Here is a 19,479-nt window from a genome sequence, read left to right on the forward strand (position 1 = left end):
TAGCACTCCTGATTGCTTGATCTCATGAGACCATCTTTAGAGAGACCATATGGACACCTGTGTCAGGATGGTCTGCCTGTGGAAGAGAAAGAATTACCTGCTGGCTTCTTGATTTCACAGGGGTCAACAGTTCACCCTGCAGTATGTTAAATCCCACTGAACCGGTCCCACATGTCTCATACTTCAACTGCACCAGGGAAGCCTCAGATCAACAAAGTGTGCAGTGTAGGATTGGGAGTAGAGAATTCCTGTGGTGGTGCACATGAAAATCTGGTTTCTACAGGGACTGAGGACAAGGGCCTTGGTGATAGTTGCAGCTGAGAAGATCTCACATGTTGCATAAGACGTGTTGGACACCCTGGCATCCACAGGGTTGCCAAAATTCCATAAAGGACAGTTATACCTACATTGTATTTGGGGTGACATGTCGAAGAGATGTAGATGCCTGAAGGCTATGAATATATAAAATAGATACACTGTTGATGCGGCACTTAATTTATGTGTAATGATGACTTGCTTAATGCAGAAAGTCATATTTTTGCAACTGGATCCAATATCATTTCAAGTAATGGGCTGTTTGTACTCTACCTTCATCCTCCATTTATGTATGGGTTCTAGGCTCCACTGAAAAATCACTCATGTCAAAGAAAGGGGCTATGCCTCTATGGGAAAGAACCCTGGCTTGCAGATATCAGGCATTTCAGGTATAAAACCCATCCAGGTTAGCTTCTATAAATAATCAAGAAACTCTAGAGATTAGTTGGTTTTTTAAAATCTCCTATTTTGTTTTGTTTTTTCATCTTATTGAGTTTGTTACAATGAGGGCATTATGTTAAACTTCAGTCCTTCCTAAATAAGATTTACATTTTCACTTCTTTTCATCCACACAAAAATTATTTTACCAATGAAATTAGTATATGGAATGAATCACTGAGTATGCAGCTTCCAACTGTGTTGGCCTGGTGTCCCCTTGAAGCATATCACAAACTGATAACTAATCTGCTCTCCCCATCTGGTCTCTGCCTCACTCACAGCATCTCCTGCTTTCCAAGTTATTCACACTGAATGTATATCCTTCCAAGGAAAACTAAAAAAATCAACAAATGTGATCCAATATGGTAAGATACCTGTGAAAAAATGGAATAATAGGATGAAACATGTGAACACTCTCTCGCTTTGGTCTTATAAAGCATGGAAATTGGATACCCTATTTTGAGCTCACATTACAGGAGCAATTATCTCACATTTCGGGGAGGCAATTATCCTTGCCTGCCTACTTGATTCTGGTCTATCCACACCTGAAACATTCTATTTAATTTAAGATAATTAAGTTAAATAAATGATATAGCCAAATGGCAAAATAAAAGTAGAAAAGAAATAGCTAATGAGTAGAACAGCAGAATTAGCTTTTGAGAGAAGGCGGAAGACTTAGGATAGAAATGCAATGAATTCAAACATACGATTTTTCTTACATTTTCTGCCTAATACTAAACGTGTTATTTAATCAACTATTCTATCTTTCTCAAAAATTTTAATAATCCATTTGAGACCTAGGACAATTTTATACTACCCTAGCACTCTCCATTACTCCCAGTATCTTATTTTTTCCTCTTTCTATATCATCTTAATTAGAAGAAACTCTTAAAATAATTGTATCTCCACCATCTATACCTGTACTGCTTTGTAGCTTTTATTCTGAGACCAAGAGCTGGGACTTTTTCCTTTCTACCAGTTTTCCCTCCAACTAGTCCTCTGCATTCCACCAGATAGTAACTGGTCCATGAAAAATAAACATCCTGGAGGCTTGTGGCAAGTGAAAGAAATTAGTACATATAGACAAAGAAATAATAGCTCAATATTAAAGTTATATTTGGCATTTCAGATTTCCAATACTCTTTTATACTACACGTATTGAATGGCCTTGTTAATAACAATCATAACGATAAATGATGGCTTTAAGTAATACATAATTTTTATCTTTTATCATAAGAGATGTAAATGCCTGAAGGCTATGGATATATAAAATAGATACGCTGTGGATGTTGCACTTAAATTATGTGTAATGACGACTCATGGAGCACAGCAAGTCATCTTCTTTTGATGTAAACTGATGTTCTCAATGATGTCGTTCAAAGGCTAAAAGTAAGATCCTTTAATTAATCAGTTAAGCCAGCCTGATCCAAGGGTAGGGCAGGTTTGCATGCTGGAGTAAATTAGGTTTGGAAGAGGGCCCAGACATGAGTGGAAAGGTGGAGTCTGGGTCTGGCACTAGAGAATCAGTCCTGTGTGGGGGTGTATAAAAGGGAGGCTCATAGTGGAATAGGAGTCCAGACATTTGGGTAAGACCCAGATGTAAAGCAGATTTGTAATATTCAGGTAATGTTATAGTGTAACTAAGACACTGTGCAGAATGTATTGGAAACCCAGAAAAAGTCAAAGCAATTCTTAGTACTAATTCCCCGTTTTGTTGTTATCCTCTCTCTGCCCCTTGAAAGCATTTTATTATGAAGTTACCATTCCACTGTAGGACACTGTGTCTGAAATATTATCTGTATATAATAATTTTTATATAAATGAATACATTGAAATAATGAGAAAATGTGCATTATGAAATAAGACCAGGAATTCAGTGGTCAGCTGAATAATGGCTCTCAAGGACATCACTGTCAAAATTCCTGGAATCTGTGAATGTTAACTTGCCTGAAAAAAGAGACTTTGCAGATATGACAAAGTTAAGGATCTTGGGATGAGAAGATTACTTTAGATTACCCCTGTGGCCCCAGGTAGGTCCTAAATGTAACCACAAGTGTTCTTATAAGTGGGAGGCAGAGGGAGATAGAAGAGGAGCTAGAACATGTGACTGTGAAAGCAAGAGGTTGAAGTCATTTGCAGAAGGAATGCAGGTGGCATCCAGAATCTAGAAAAGGCGAGAAACCAATTCTTCCCTGAATTCTGTAGAAGAAATCAGCCCTGATGACATATTGACTTTAATCTACTAAAATTGATTTGGGGTTTCTGGCTTCCGGCTTCCAGAACCGTTAAGAGAATAAATTTCTATTGTTTTAAGCCAACACATTGTAGTAAGTTGTTACAGCAGCAATGGGCAACTAATATAACTAGTAAAATAAGATATTCATAACCATAGAACTTATGGGGCCTTTCTAAATACAGTCTGTGGCACCTTCTGTTAAGGTTTTTCACTTGTATTTTTTTTATTGGTGCATTATTATCTAAAACTTTTTCAAATATTTTCAGCCCACACTTGATTGAATCTGTGGATATGAAACCCAAGGATATAGAGAGTGCCAACTGTATGTGTGTGTACATATATATATATAATATAAAATATTGACTTATACATTTATATATACTTATCCAACATAACAATTTTTTTTTTTTTTTTTTTTTTTTAAGATGGAGTCTCTCTCTGTCGCCCAGGCTGGAGTGCGGTGGCGCGATCTCTGCTCACTGCAAGCTCCGCCTCCCGGGTTCACGCCATTCTAGCTGGGACTACAGACGCCTGCCACCACGCCTGGCTATTTTTTTTTTTTTTTTCTGTATTTTTAGTAGAGACAGGGTTTCACCGTGTTAGCCAGGATGATCTCGATCTCCTGACCTTGTGATCTGCCCGTCACGGCCTCCCAACTGGGATTACAGGCGTGAGCCACCGCGCCCGGCCCAACATAACACTTTTATACCATGCAATGTAATATATGCTATATAATATTAACGCAACATAACCTATAATAATATTTTTATGGTGCCTAGTAGAGACAATGCAACTGTCCCTTAGAAAGAGGAAGAGGTAAATGAAAATATGGCAGATAAAGTAAGGAATATGACGTCATTTGGGGTAGGCTGAATAATGGCCTCCCAAAGATGCCTGTGTCCTACTCCGTGTGAATATGTTGGGTCACATGGCGAGGAAAAATAAAGTTTTCAGATGGAATTCAAGTTGCTAATCACCTGAACTTAAAATTATGACACTATTCTGAATTATCTAGGTGGACTCAGGTTAATCACAAGCATCCTTAAGTGGAGAGCAGAGGGACAGAAGTGTCAGGGTGATGCAATGTGAGAAAGGCTCAACCAACAATTGCTGCTGGCTTTGAGGATGAAAAGTGGCCATAAGTCAAGGAATGTGGGCAGCCTTTGGAAGCTGGAAAAGGCAAGTAAACAAATTCTTCCCTAGAGCTTCCAGAAAAAAAAAAAAAAGTAATGCTGGCAACATCTTGATTTTAGCCCAGTTAGACCCATTTTGGGCTTCTGACCTCCAAAACTTAAGGGAATACATGTGTGTTGTTTTAAAACATTAAATTTCTGGTAATTTGTTACAACAGCAATAGGAAAAGAGTACAAAGTTACTAGATCAATAGAGCAACATGAGTAGATGTTAAAAACAGCACTGAATAGGAAAAAAAAGAAAGAAACAATAAAATATATATAACAGTGTAATTTATATAAATTAAAAATACATGCAAACAATGCAATATTATAAAATAGGATGCATATCAAACAAATGGATGCAACTTGAAGACAGGTGGGAATGGAAGTGGGAGGAGTTTACAAAAAGAGTAAGAACTAAAATAAAATATGGAATCAGAACAGTGCTCTTTTCATCATAAAAAGTGCAATAAAGTTAAAGCACTCTTTTCATCATAGAAATGCAATAAAGTTAACATGAAGAAGAGCCTTTTTGCATGTTCATAGCTAATTTTTGAATGCCTAAGAAAGCTCAATAAAAATTACATCTACAGAAACATTTGTGTTCATTTATCTCTGCAGTGATTGATTAGCTAATTAATTAACTAACACATGTCCCACATTGTCCTCCAAAGTATTTACCCACAAAATTCAAGAAGAAAAGAATTGTACAAAGTAAGTAAGGGAAATTATGGCAAAGGGATAATAAAGTGCAAATTTAACCAATGTTATCTTTAGAAAACCCAAGTGCAATTCTGTATTCTACATTGTCCACCTGGCTGGTTTCCAACGACTTCTGTGTTTTCTGAACCTTAGTCTGTCTGATTACACCAAGCCACCAAGCACCTTCTGGGAAAAAGTACTGAGAGTGAGATCTGGGACTCTAGAATTAGACTCTCTAAAAATAAACCTAGGGATTTCCGAACAGCCTATTTTCTGCTTTTCTGAAATTCCAGGACAATCAAGAAATGAAGAACCTGTCTTGGTGATAATTTTGAAAATCTCTTCAGCCCCTTGGTGTCATTAAGGTTAGAATTAATCTCTTTTGATAGATTTAAGAAAGCACTGAACTTAAGCTTGTTCCAAAGAAGCAAATTACACTGGGGACATTTGCTGCTCTCTGGGTCCACAGCACAGTATGGTGTCTACATTGCATTTTGCTAATATTCTTGATGTTTTCTGACATATGCACAACTGTGGAGGCTGATATCCTTGGAATGTCTTCAAACACAAACCTTTTAATCTGGAGACTCTTTTAAACTAGTCATAATAGCATCTCCATTAACTGTTCTGTTATTTTCTCCTCCCTGCATGTGCCACTTCAACCAGCAGAGCTTATGGGATTTCAGTTTCTTTTTAAACAAAATTTCAATTGACAGAATTTTTTATATTTAGGCAGGCATGGTGGCTCATACCTGTAATCCCAACACTTTGGGAGGCTGAGGTGGGCAGATCACTTGAGATTAGAAGTTTGAGAGCAGCCTAGCCAGAATGGTGAAACCCTGTCTCTACTAAAAGTACAAAAAAATTAGCTGGGCATGGTGGTGCATGCCTGTAGTTGCAGCCACTCTGGAAGCTGAGGTGAGAGGATTGCTTGAACCTGGGAGGCGGAGGTTGCAGTGAGCCGAGATTGTGTCACTACACTCCAGTCTGGGTGACAGAGTGAGACTATATCTTAATAGTAATAATAATAATAATAATAATAATAATAGTGATAAGCCAGGCACGGTGGCTCACGCCTGTAATACCAGCACTTTCAGAGGCCAAGGTGGGCGGATCACCTGAGGTCAGGAGTTCAAAACCAGCCTGGACAAAATGGTGAAATCCCTTCTCTACTAAAAATACAAAAATTAGCTGGGTGTGGTGGTGGACACCTGTAATCCCAGGTACTCGGGAGGCTGAGGCAGGGGAATCACTTGAACCCAGGAGGCAGAGGTTGCAATGAGCCAATATTGCACCACTGCATTCCAGCCTGGGCAACAGAGTGAGATTCCATCTTTTAAATAAATAAATAAATAATTTCTTATATTTAAGTAGTAAAATGTGGTGTTTTGTTCTATGTATACATTGTAGAAAGATTCAATCAAGGTAATTAACATATCCTTCGCCTTACCAACTTAACAGTTTTTTGAGGGGAGAATATTAAAAATCTATTCTTTTTTTTTTTTTTTTGAAGCGGAGTCTCGCTCTGTCACCCAGGCTGGAGTGCAGTGGCGCGATCTCGGCTCACTGCAAGCTCCGCCTCCCAGGTTCACGCCATTCTCCTGCCTCAGCCTCTCCGAGTAGCTGGGACTACAGGCGCCCGCCACTATGCCCGGCTAATTTTTTGTATTTTTAGTAGAGACGGGGTTTCACCGTGGTCTCGATCTCCTGACCTCGCGATTTGCCCGCCTCGGCCTCCCAAAGTGCTGGGATTACAAGCGTGAGCCACTGCGCCCAGCCTTAAAAAATCTATTCTTAAGCAATTTTGAAATATACAATATATTATTATTAACTGTGGTCACAAAGTCTTATTAGTTGCTTGTTCTCGCCTTGGGAGATAGAGAAATAAAAAGAGGAATATATTCAGGAATGAGGAAAACAGAGAAATACAACATTTTATAAAGTTTTGAATAAATATTTTGCATGAGAATCATGAGGAATTTCCCCTCTTTATCTTCCTTGCCTTGAGTCATTATTATTTTAAAATAGTTTAAAATGTCACTAAAGAAAGAAATCAAAATTGTAGAAGAGAAAAATATTAAAAGAGAAAAACTCTCAGAAAAATATTAAAAGGAGAATGGCAGAAAGAACTAATATGGAGTATGACACTGGAATTAGAAATAAGACCACAATATAAGGTAAGAATTAAAAATAGATAAAATACTAGCAAAATCAAATGAGCTAAAGACATTAAAAAACAAAAAGGTGAATAATTAAAATTAAGCAAAAACAAGTATTAGGAAGGTGCGCCCCGATTATTGAGTTATAAAGCATACAAATGGAGGATGATGGCTACAGCCATGGGCAAATGTTGGGGTGGGCAGAGTGAAAGTAAGAGGACTGAGAAGATTTATGAGGGATATGGGAGAAGGTGGGGTGAGAGGCAGTGGTCAACGTGTGAGTGGTAGGTGCTTTGGGTGAGTACGGCCTTTCCCACTTTGAGGAAGGTTGGGACACAGTCAGAACATGCTGTCACCTCTTTGTTTCTTCTGTCTTGTTGTCTGGATCATTAGTGGAAGAGTCTGCTTCCTAAAAGGTTGGCAGTGGAGGGGGTTTCAAAGTTCACTCACAGAAAAAGTAGAATAGCAATGCATAGACTCAAGGTATGGGAAAGTGAAAGAACTCGAGAAGTTTTGGATCAGCCCTGGGGAAGACAGAAATTATATGGTCAGTTTAGAGAAGAGATAATATCCATTTACTCTGCTCTGGGCAAGAATAGGTTAGAAGTAATCATCATCCTATTAACACCTTACTTGTGGGTCAATTTTATGCACCTGCCATTTGCCTTGAAATAGGTTCTAAATAGCCAAAGTAAATATTTACTAAGAAAATAAGCATTCTTGCTTTTATTAACCTAATTTCCAAAATTCAAATTAAGGTGTAAGTTTATTTGTTACTGCCTTGCTGGAATTATATACCCCATGTTTTATTTATCAATTGCCTTCTTTACACAATATAGCACTTTATATTGTTAGAATGATAAGCACGAGTGTGTGATAGCTCTGTCACAAAGAGCTGGTAATGAATAAGTGAATTATAGAGGCCATCTCTTCTATTTTGCTTTGTTTAATTCTACCCTCCCTGATTTCTTCCATTTTCCAATAACATGGCTTTCTTCTTGGAGATCCCTTTGCAGGAGATTTAGGTGGGACTGAGGCTGCCCTATAGCCACAGGTATAAGAATAAAATAATGTGACTTCAGGATTAATTATGCACTATGCCACTCCTAGGAATATAAGCAGTTTTAAGAGATTCTGTTCTTGAGGGATGTGCAATTCTGTTTAATATCTAAATTATTTCCACAGAAAAATAAATGAAAATGCTTTGATGCACAAACTGAGTGATGGACAAATGGGGAAGATAATTACTCCTGTAGGAATTTGAAATCAAAGGAGGTATAAGCAAAAAGACTAAAGTGTTCTAGGAGGTCACAATGAAGGAGCTGAGATTTTAATTAGGGATAGACTTTGTTTGTTCTGTCTTGAAGAGAGGAAAAGACAGAAAAAAGGTGGTAAAGAATAAGAAACACATTCTTGAGTTAGGGTTTGGGAAGGGGTGGAGGAGGGAGGGATCAGTGTGAGCAAAGCTATCAAAATGGAGCTAAGTACTTTGATAAGGAAAACAGAAATGTGAAGCTAGGAAAGAGATGGATGAAGGAAGAGGAGAAAACATATTTATGTCATATTTATGTCAAGAACCATAGCTTTTACAGGCATACCTTGGAGATATTGTGAGTTCAGTCTATTAAGTGGTAATAGCATTGATATGGCTTGGATCTTGGATTTTTTTGAGTGTTCTCACCCAAACGTCATGTTCAATTGTAATTCCCAGTGTTGCAGGTGGGAAGTGATTGGATCATGGGGGCAGTTAAAAGAAAACTTTAGATAAATTAAACTTAACAGAGTTTAGTTGAGCAAGAGAAAAACATTTGCAAATTGGGCAGACTCCTGAATCACAGCAGATTCAGATAGACTGCAGGGGTGTCTCATGGTCACAGCAAATTTATAGACAAAAAAAGGAAAGTGATGTACAGAAAACAGATGTGAGTTACAGGAACAGCTGGATTGGTTACAGCTTGGCGTTTGCTTTATTTGAACACAGTTTGAACAGTAAGCAGCACATGAGTGGTTCAAGTATGGCTGCTGGATTTGGTTGAGACTCAGCAATTGTTACAGAAGCATACTCCTAAATTAGGTTTTCAGTTTTGTCTACCTACTAGTTAAATTATGATTTGTTTCCAAGGACTCAAATATGGAAGTACAGAGGCTTTCTCAGGCCATATTTAGTTTGATTTAACAGGATGAAGTTCTTATGAATGGCTTAGTACCATCCCCTCCTTGGTACTGTATAGTGAGTGACTTCTCACAAGATCTGGTTGTTTTAAAGTATGTAGCACCTTTCCCCTCTCTCTCTTCCTCCTACTCTGGCCATATAAAATGTGTCTGCCTCCCTTTTACCTTCTGCCATTATTGTAAGCTTCCTGAGGCCTCCCCAGAAGCAGGAGCTACTATGATTCCTGTACAGACTGCAGAACCATGAGTTAATTAAACCTCTTTTCTTTATAAATTACTCAGTCTCAGGTATTTCTTTATAGTAGTGCAAGAACTAATACAGAAAATTGGTACTGAGGAGTGGGGCATTGCTACAAAGATACTTGAAAATGTGGAAGCAGCTTTGGAACTGGGTAACAAAGGTTGGTATAGTGTGGGGGCTCAGAAGAAGATGGGAAAATGGAAAATAACTTTGGAACTTTATAGAGAATTGTAAAGTTCTTGTGACCAAAATGCTGATAGTGATATGGACAATGAAGTCCAGGCTGAGGAGGTCTCAGATGGAAATGAGGAACTAATTAGGAACTGGAGCAAAGGTCACTGTTGTTATGCATTAGCAAAGAGGTTGGCTGCATTTTGCCCCTGTCCTTGGGACCTGTGGAAGTTTGAAGTTGAGAATGATTATTGAAGTTATCTGGTGGAAGAAATTTCCAAGCAGCAAAGTGTTCAAGATTTGGCCTGGCTGATTCTAACCATCTATTCCCATGTGTGTGAGCAAAGAGATGATCTAAAACTGGAACTTATATTTAAAGGGGAAGCAGAGCATAATAATTTGGAAAATTTGCAGTCTGGTCATATGGTAGAAAAAGGAAAGCCCATTTTCAGGGGAGGAATTCAAGTAGATTGCAGAAATTTGCATAACTAAAAGGAAGGCAAGTGCTGATATCCAAGACAATGGAGAGAAAACCTCGAAGGCATTTCAGAAACCTTTGTGGCAGCCCTTCCCATCACAGGCTTGGAGGCCTGGGAGGACAGAATGGTATCATTGGCCACACTCAGGGCCCAACTGCCCTGTGCAGCTTTGGGACACTGCTCCCTGAATCCCACCAGCTCCAGCTCCAGCCATGGCTAAAAGGGGCCCAAATACAGCTTGCCTGTATAGGCATGAGGCACTGAGCCCAGCCCACCCTCATCCCCCTTTTAACTATACAGCATCTCCTGCTAGGCACTAAGTAATTGGCAACTTTATTTTGTCCATTTGTCTTCTGATTGATTATCTTTTCTCAACTTGCTTGTAAGGTCTTTGAGGACAGAAACTACATCTCCTTTGGCTCTCCACTGTACTTATGGAACCCATGAGAGGGCATATAGTGGGAACTAGAAGAGAGTATTAATGAATGAATATAAAGAATTAAATAATTGGACAGAAAAAAAGAAAGATAGCAGATAGAACAGATTAGACTCTTTTGCAATCCTTCAGATATGAGGTGGTTGCAGATAATATACAGGTGTGGAACACAGAATGTATTTTACAGCACCTTCTGTAACATGTTATAGATGTTGAACTGGAAAATAAACTTTTAATGATATTGATGAAAAATTTTGATTCCATATAATTTATAGCAATTTTAAGGTCAGTGACCTTTTCAAATATTTTTAAGATAGCTTAAACTAAAAACCTTTAGATAAAGAAGAATGCAATATTATAAAAACATGAAAGAATTATTTTCATATACTTATATATGGCATCACTTGTAAGAGAGAAGAAAATTGATGCATATTAACCTCAAAGATCAGGAAAAGGAGATTTATTCAGGCTTTGATTATCAGAATGAAATCCATTCCAACTGACTCTTAGTGGCTGTAGATAACTTATCTATCTGGCTGAGGTGCAAGAAAAAAGCCTCTCATCTCAGGCAATTTAATCAGGTCTTAGGATCATTATCAGATATAATACTTCAAGGATCTCTGGAATGACAAAAATAATCAGCACTGACAAGCAATTCCCTAGAGGTCCATGGTGTGAACTGATAATAAATGCAAAGACAGGCTACCATGATAAGTAAAAATTAAGTCCTAAGCTTTATTGGTGAACAATTTGTTGAGGGAGAGGTCAGCTAATCTTTGACACAATCCAGACTTCTTTTTAACTTAAAATAAAAGGCCAAATTAAGTTTAAACAACCCAAATCAATCTGTCTCTATGGTTTTAGATTTTCATTATCAAAACCTCTAAAATTAGTTGTCCTAAACTAGACATTAACCTTAGTGCCCCAGCTACACATAGAATACTTGAAAACCAACATTAGGTAATGAAAAATACAGACTAAAATGTGATAATTACAGTCACCAACTTGTAATTTGCTTATTATTTTCAGAAAAAGCTGAGATGAAGAAGATATAATTATCCATATATGGAGAAAAATATGCCCTGGAGAAATTGTAATACTATTATCCTGTTATCTGATCTGTGCTAAAGCCATCTGGTGAGCTCATAGGTTAAAGACTACTCATTTCTCATTTATAACACCAGCTACAACAAATTTAAAGAGCACATTTTTTGGTCACGTGATGGAGAATGAATAGGTAGATGCTACCAGGCATGGCTGGTGGAAGAAGACCCTTCCATCTTCATTTAAAAAGTGCATGTTTAATTAGGGCTTCAATTTGGCACAGACTCAGATTAATCATGTGATGTTAGGCATGATAGAATATGCTTCCAGATCCACAAATGTGCTTTGATATACCATTTCATCAGTTACTGTCATAATATCATTATTTTACAAATATAGAAAATGATACTGTGGGAAGTTAAGCACATTTGGAAAGTACTGTTAGTAAAAACAACTTCAGTTTTGCTCAAGACAAATTAATTTTTTCTAAAACTCATGGGCTCCCCATCATCTTTTCTGGTCAATGCTATCTTATTATGATATAAGTCATATTAATCTCCATCTATCTTTATTGAAGTTTTACTTGGCCAGGCTGATGAGATGACAGGTCGTCTTGTTGATGTGTCAGTGTTACAACACACTGAAAACTATGAAATAAGATGAGCATTAACACTGAGCTAATTCTCTACTCAACAAATAAAAAATGTCCATTTCTATGCAATCTGATTTTGCTAAAATGAGAATAGACAGTTAAGGATCTAGACATAGCTAGTGGACAGAATCCAACATGCACTCCCGACTCAGTCTCAGTTTTATTTTCCCTGCATGAATAGGATCTGTATTTGCGAATGATAAACATTTTGTACAAACCTGAGAAATTATATATATATTTGTATGTGTAGGTATACATACATGTATATATATGCACATATATATATGCGCATATACATATATGTGTGCATATGCATATATGCATATTATACATTTTTAAAAATTAAACTTAGATGTTTCATAATTACTCTCAATTTTTTTTTCCTGTAAGCCTCTTTTATTCCTATTTGATTTGGAAGATGAAAATTTTAGACCCATGTCCAAGTCTCTATCTTCTCATTATTTGTCATTTAAAGTACACTTCTTAATATTTAGGTCTGTCTTCATTATTATGACAGTGAGTATAACCATATTGTACTAGGTGCTTTAAATATACCATGGCATTTAATTTTTTTTTTTTTTTTTGAGACAGAGTTTTGCTCTTATTGCCCAGGCTGGAGTACAATGGTGCAATCTCAGCTCACTGCAACCTCTGCCTCCCGGGTTCAAGTGATTCTTTGTGCCTCAGCCTCCCAAGTAGCTAGGATTACAGGCACCTGCCACCATGCCCAGCTAATTTTTTATATTTTTGGTAGAGATGAGGTTTCACCCATGTTGGCTAGGCTGGTCTTGAACTCCTAACCTCAGGTGATAGCATTTAATTTTTTTTTTTTTTTTTTGAGAAGGAGTCTCGCTCTTTCACCCAGGCTGGAGTGCAGTGGCGCAATCTCGGCTCACTGCAGGCTCCGGCCCCTGGGGTTCACGCCATTCTCCTGCCTCAGCCTCCGGCGTAGCTGGGACTACAGGCGCCTGCCACCTCGCCTGGCTAATTTTTTGTATTTTTAGTAGAGACGGGGTTTCACCGTATTAGCCAGGATGGTCTTGATCTCCTGACCTCGTGATCCGCCCGCCTCGGCCTCCCAAAGTGCTGGGATTACAGGCGTGAGCCACCGCGCCCGGCCCCATTTAATTTTTATAAGAACTTGCCCAAGGTGTCACAGCTAGGAAATGCTAGAGACAGGGTTGGAATCCAGGTGTCTCTCCACAGCCCATATTCTTAATCTTTATTTTGCTTCCAGGTGGTTGAGTACTGTAGCCATGCTTCTCTAACTTTAGTGGGATTATGAATCATTGGGCATCTTGTTAAAATGCAGATTCTGATTCAGCAAGTCTGGAGAGGGGTCTGAGAGTCTGCCTTTTTAACCAATTCTCAAGTGATACTGATGGTTCTAGTTTGTGGAACACACATTGAATAGCAAGATATTATATCACCCTAAACCTAGAGAAGATTACCTCCTTTTGTTTGTCTTCTTTTCTACCTGCATGCCAGGTTATACATGGTAATATTCATCATACTGTATCATCAAGCAATCTCTAGGTAAGCAGTGCCCTAGAGAAGTGAGAATCAGGCTCTACCACCATTTTCCCATGGGTGCTTGTCATTTGATTTCTCTGAGTCAGTTTCTTATTGAAACAGAAAAATGAGCAGGTTAGATTAAATCATCATTATCATCATTATTATCACCATCATCATCATCATCATCATCATGACCATCATCATCATCTAAAGTTTATTGAGTGCTTATTATAAGCTTGGAACTTCTTACAAGCCTTATTATAAGCTCTGAGCTGTTGCTTTACATTGATTCTATCATTTAATCCTCAAAATCGTTTTATAAAGTAAATTGAGACATTACAAAGGTTAAGTAAAGTTCAATATATGCCTATGATTCTAAATGATGCTGTTGTCTTAAAGAATTCCATATGTCTGAAATAACTAAGTAGAATTTATAGTTATAAGAGTAGAATTGTATAGAAACAATTGTCAGGCTTTAGATACCAGATAAGTTATAGAAGATGCATGTCTAATCATTTACAAATTCTTTGAACCTCAGTGTCCTTATTTGTAGAGAAAAGAGAACATTATCTACTCTAAAGTATATTTGTGAGAATTAGAAGGATAGTTCATGCAAAGATTCTAGTGTTTTGTCTGATGGAGACTCAAATAACAGTCACAGTCATAGTTAGTTTAGAGAGAAAACTAAAATATTATGGTGGCCTGCGGCCTTATTTCTTTGGGTATATGAAGAAGCAATGAGCTGTATGTGGCTCTTTGTCACCTTTTTTTCCTCAACATCTGATACAAAATATTAGGATCTTGGCTATTAGATCTCCTATAGAATTACAGCCCTGTCTTTTATGAGTTCCCATTTTGAGGTTATAAAAGCAGAAGTAACATGTTTTCTTAGTACCTTTATAATTTTCAGTTACTATTTTTGTCTAAACTATCCAAGTTTCCAGCTTAATTTTTTAGGAAAATTGTTTAATTTTAATTGAATCACAATAATAGAAATATAACCATTACCAAGATGGTTGTGAATTAACTGTGAATTAACTGTGACGTGATCTTTTTGAGAGCAAATTATGGCATTACTTGGCTAAATGGATTATTGACTTTGGGTATTAAAGTGATCTATTTGTTTAAATGTATTAAAACTTAACTACTAAAATAGCCACACATGCCATTAACAGGTACTTAGAGCCTTGGTTTTTGATATTTGAAAACACCATACTTTCATACTGTTTCCTAATGAAGTTCATTGAAAGATTCCAAAGTATTTTTATGGCAGGAAATAATCATTTCATCTATTCCTGCTCTCATTCACCCGACAATTACTGAGCACCTATGGAAAGCTAGATCCCTGTCGAGGGTATGGAAAAGAAAGATGAATGAGATGTTGTGCAAGACCCAGGAAGCCACTTTATTAGTCTGTCAGGTAGCTATGTTCATGGAAGACTAGAATATAACTTGTGTCGTAAGAGATCTCATATTGCAATGCCAAGAGGCAGGTTGTCTGCAGGCATTGCATACTCATCTTCATCAGCACAAAACGAAGTTGAAACAGTGTGCTCATGACATAAACAAAGCTCCAAGATGGGTCTCCTTGCCTGCCCCCGCTATCCTTCCCTTGCAAATGGATTGTTCCTCTGAGTCTCCCATGCAGAAATTCTGAGATCACCTGAACAAGTAACATTATATAGAAAGTTATTCTATTCCTTTCTCTGAGCCTTGGGAGGTGAGCTCATATCTTAACTGAGATTTAAAGGCCAAATGAGGATTTTTCCAGCAAAGAATTGGGTGTAGGGCATTCCACACAGGAGAAAGGACAAAAATTTTAAGCCAGGCAACACCATCAATCATCATAATGTGCTTGGAGAGTTTCCTTCTCCTCAGTTTTCTTTCCTACAAAATAGAAACAATCATTCCTATGTCTTTACAATCCTGTGCAGGTTGCATGCTTGAAAAATTAAGTGTGCTCAACAAATGTTACTTCTGATATTCTTTCCCGTGCTGGAAGAATGGCATATGCAAATGTATGTGTATGTGGGCAGGAAAAGAAATGATGTATGAAGAGAACGGTGGCAGGTGTGATGGGGGACAGGAGGAAGAAAAGAAAAGAAAAGAAAGTAGGTGTGGTGGGGGAGAGGATAAAGCAGGAGCGATGATGGCTGAGATGGCATCCTGATGTTAGAGTAGAAACATGCCATGCAAAGATTTTTACGCCACCCTGAGGAGTTTGTATCTATCTCATCCACACAAAGAAAGAGTGGAAATTTTTTCTATATATTTTTAATTATTTATTTATTTATTTATTTATTTATTTGAGATGGAGTCTCACTCTGTCACCCAGGCTGGAGTGCAGTGGTACGATTTTGGCTCACTGCAACCTCCACCCCCTGGGTTCAAGCAATTCTCCTGCCTCAGCCTCCCGAGTAGCTGGGATTACAGGCACCTGCCACTGCGCCTGGCTAATTTTTGTATTTTTAGTAGAGACGGGGTTTCACCATCTTGGCTGGTCTTGAACTCCTGACCTCATGATCCACCTGCCTCGGCCTCTCAAAGTGCTGGGATTACAAGCATAAGCCACCACGCCTGGCTTGTTTATATATTTTTAAAAGCAGAACAATTAGACAGATGAACAAACAGATAAATCTTAGCACGAGCAGGAAGAATAAATGGAACTGGGAGGATGAGAATCAGGGAGACCAATTGAAGCTTCCTAAGCCAGTTTATGAAAGAAAGGATGAGAATTAGTTACTAAGTAAATAGAAAGGAGAAGAGAATAAATGGGAAGACACTTGGAAATCTTGTCTGGTAAGTGAATTGGTACGTCTGTGGTCCATTGACCATGGGAGTGGCAGGGAAGTAAGAGAAATACAGGCATTTGGGAAAGACAATAGGGGCTGAGTTGGTGGTGATGCCAAAACTTTCCTGTTTTTGTTATCAAAAGCACTCTTAAATTCAGCCTATTTCATCTTGGGGTATTGTTCATGATATGAACAGCAGAAAACAATCAGATTCTTCTTGATCTTTTACCTGACTTGCAGTTCTTCTGGGAATTGACTGGGGATGGAAGAAGAAGAGTGCATGGCTGAAAAAGGTTCAGTTGAGGATGTCTCACTTCTTCCTATTTCCATTCTGCCACCCTGCCTATTTACCGATTTCCCTGCTACCTCTGGTGGAAGTTGGGAGAGGCTGTGCTTCAGCAGGCTGTAAGTGGTGCTGGGGCATGCCTGCCTGGTGTGACTGACTGTTGGAGAGCAATTGTCTGCTTGCAGCAGAGACGAAGCAATTCTTTAGTTCTTTCAAGAATGTGTAAGAAAGTCAGGAAAAGCTTTTTCTCTCCACAGGGGAGAACTGGGAATATGGTTTTTATTTTTTCTGTCTTGCAGTTTTAGAAAAGATGATTCCCAATGAGTTTATAACAAAATGAATTGTTTACATGTTAGATTAAGTTTAATCTTAAGATTAACTTGGAGTTCAAAATAATTTATAAATATATTTTTGAACCTGCCCCATTCTGAGGAAACTATGTAATTTATCTTACTTAGGATATGTATTAATTGGTTTACATAGTAAAATCTGCATTTAAATGATTATGATTATTTCCAACACTTACTCAGACTAAGAAGATATCCAGTGCTACTTTTAGTCTGCAGAAGCTTAAAAAATGTTTCCTGATTCTTAAATATAAAAACTAAAAGGAAAATCTGATGAATATCTATTTAACTAGTTAGCTAACGAAAGAACTGAAAAATAGGAATTCAGGTGAATGTTTACATTTTTTGAATATTATGAGAAATGCTATATCTTCTACAGATACAAACATTTAAAAATTAGTAGAGGACAATTTTAACAAATATAGAGTATTTTATTCTTAAAATAAAAAATAAGCATATCAGTTATTCAGAAGATAATGAAGGAAGAAAAACACCAAAATATTTAGTAGTATTTAAATTTGAATGACAGAATTATGGATACATCAATTGAAAAATCACCAATTTATAAATTTAGAAAGGAGACTTTATTTCTTATGAAAGGTTACAATCTGCAGGTTGGCCACCACACAGGCTGGGGAGCATAGGTACCAGGAAAACCAAAAGGCAGGAACTTGGAAGGAGGGAAGGTGAGACAGGAATTTATCCTGAAGGGGTTGGCTAAGTATTCAACAAGTTATAGGAGGAGCTATGGATATTCACAAACAGGGTCCTGACATGTGCGTACTGAACAAACATCCATGTTTCATACAACCCCCTATTCACTTTGGGATGAAGACGTTACCTTTAAATATATTACAATTAGGCCGTATACGTCAAAAGCTGAAGCGGAGAGCTCAGGTGCCCAGTCTCTGTAAACCAGTCAGAGCCGGTCCATGGTCAGCGTTCTCTTATCAGGAGAAAACTACTAAAATCAGTCTCTTGGTTTGATCAAAGCTGTAGTTATGGCTGGTGGAGCCAGGGGGTCAGTGAGTCAGTGTCTGGAGGAGGATGAACGGTCATGGTTTCAATATTGCTTATCTCAAGGCCATTGTTTATTTAGCTACCAGAAAAAAAGAACAACATTGTGGCAGTTAGAACATAGTTTATTTAAATGTAAGGATGACTGACTTCATCCTTGCCTGGCATGACTTTAGGTCTTGTATTTTATTGCCACAAAGAGTTTATTCCGTCAGTCTTATGATCTCTATTTTAACATTAATGCTGATCAGTTGTGTCTAAACTGCAAAAGGGAGGAGGTACAAGGTGTGTCCAACCTCTCTTCCTATCATGGCTGTGAACTCAGTTTTTAAGGTTTTTCTAGGATCCTCTTGGCCAAAAGGGGGTCTGTTCCATCCTTTGGGGGACTTAGGATTTTATTTTTAGTTCTCACCTCATGGTTCCTTGTTTCCTTTTTTTCTTATAATTTTGTTTTTCCTATACATCTTGTATTAGTTCATTCTCGCACTGCTATAAAGAAATACCTGCAGCTGGATAATTTATAAAGAAAAGAGGCTTAATTGGCCCACAGTCCTGCAGGCTGTACAGGAAGCATGATGCTGGCATCTGCTCAGCTTTTGGGGAGGCCTTGGGAAACTTACAATCATGACACAAGGCAAAGGGGAAATGAGGCCTCTCACATGGTGGGAGCAGGAGGAAGAGAAAGAGTGGGGAGGTGCTACACACGTTTAAACAACCAGGTCTTATGATAACTCACTCACTATCATGAGAACAGCACCAAGAGAATGGTATTAAACCATTCCTGAGAAACCGCCCCCATGGTCAAATCACCTACCATCAGGCTCCACCTCCAACACTGGGGATTACACTTGAGATTTGTGTGGGGACACAGATCCAAACCATATTGAGTCTTATTACTTCTAGAATAGAAACATACCAGAAAGATACATAAATCAAACTAAAAAATCCAAAGGAAAATAGTGATTATTTCAGTGATTAAATAACATTAACTGCCATGTAATAACAATTATGATCATGATAAGATAAAAGAGAGGAGGAGGGAGAGAAGAAGGAAGAGATCAATGTTTAACATTTATTGAGCACTTACTCTGTGCCAAACATTTGTTCATGCTTCATGGATAACCTCACTTCAAAACGCTATAGGTAAGAATTATTATTATCTGACCTTAGACATTAAGCAGCTGAGGCTTACAGAAGTGAAAAGTCTCGCCAAACATCACACGGGAGTTGAATTCAATAAGCAACTGATTCTAAAACTTATGTAATCTCTAGATCATATCATCTTCATGAGGATGAAAAGGG

The sequence above is a fragment of the Nomascus leucogenys genome, chromosome 22a (assembly GCF_006542625.1).
Source record: "Nomascus leucogenys isolate Asia chromosome 22a, Asia_NLE_v1, whole genome shotgun sequence".
Taxonomy (NCBI): Eukaryota; Metazoa; Chordata; class Mammalia; order Primates; family Hylobatidae; genus Nomascus; species Nomascus leucogenys.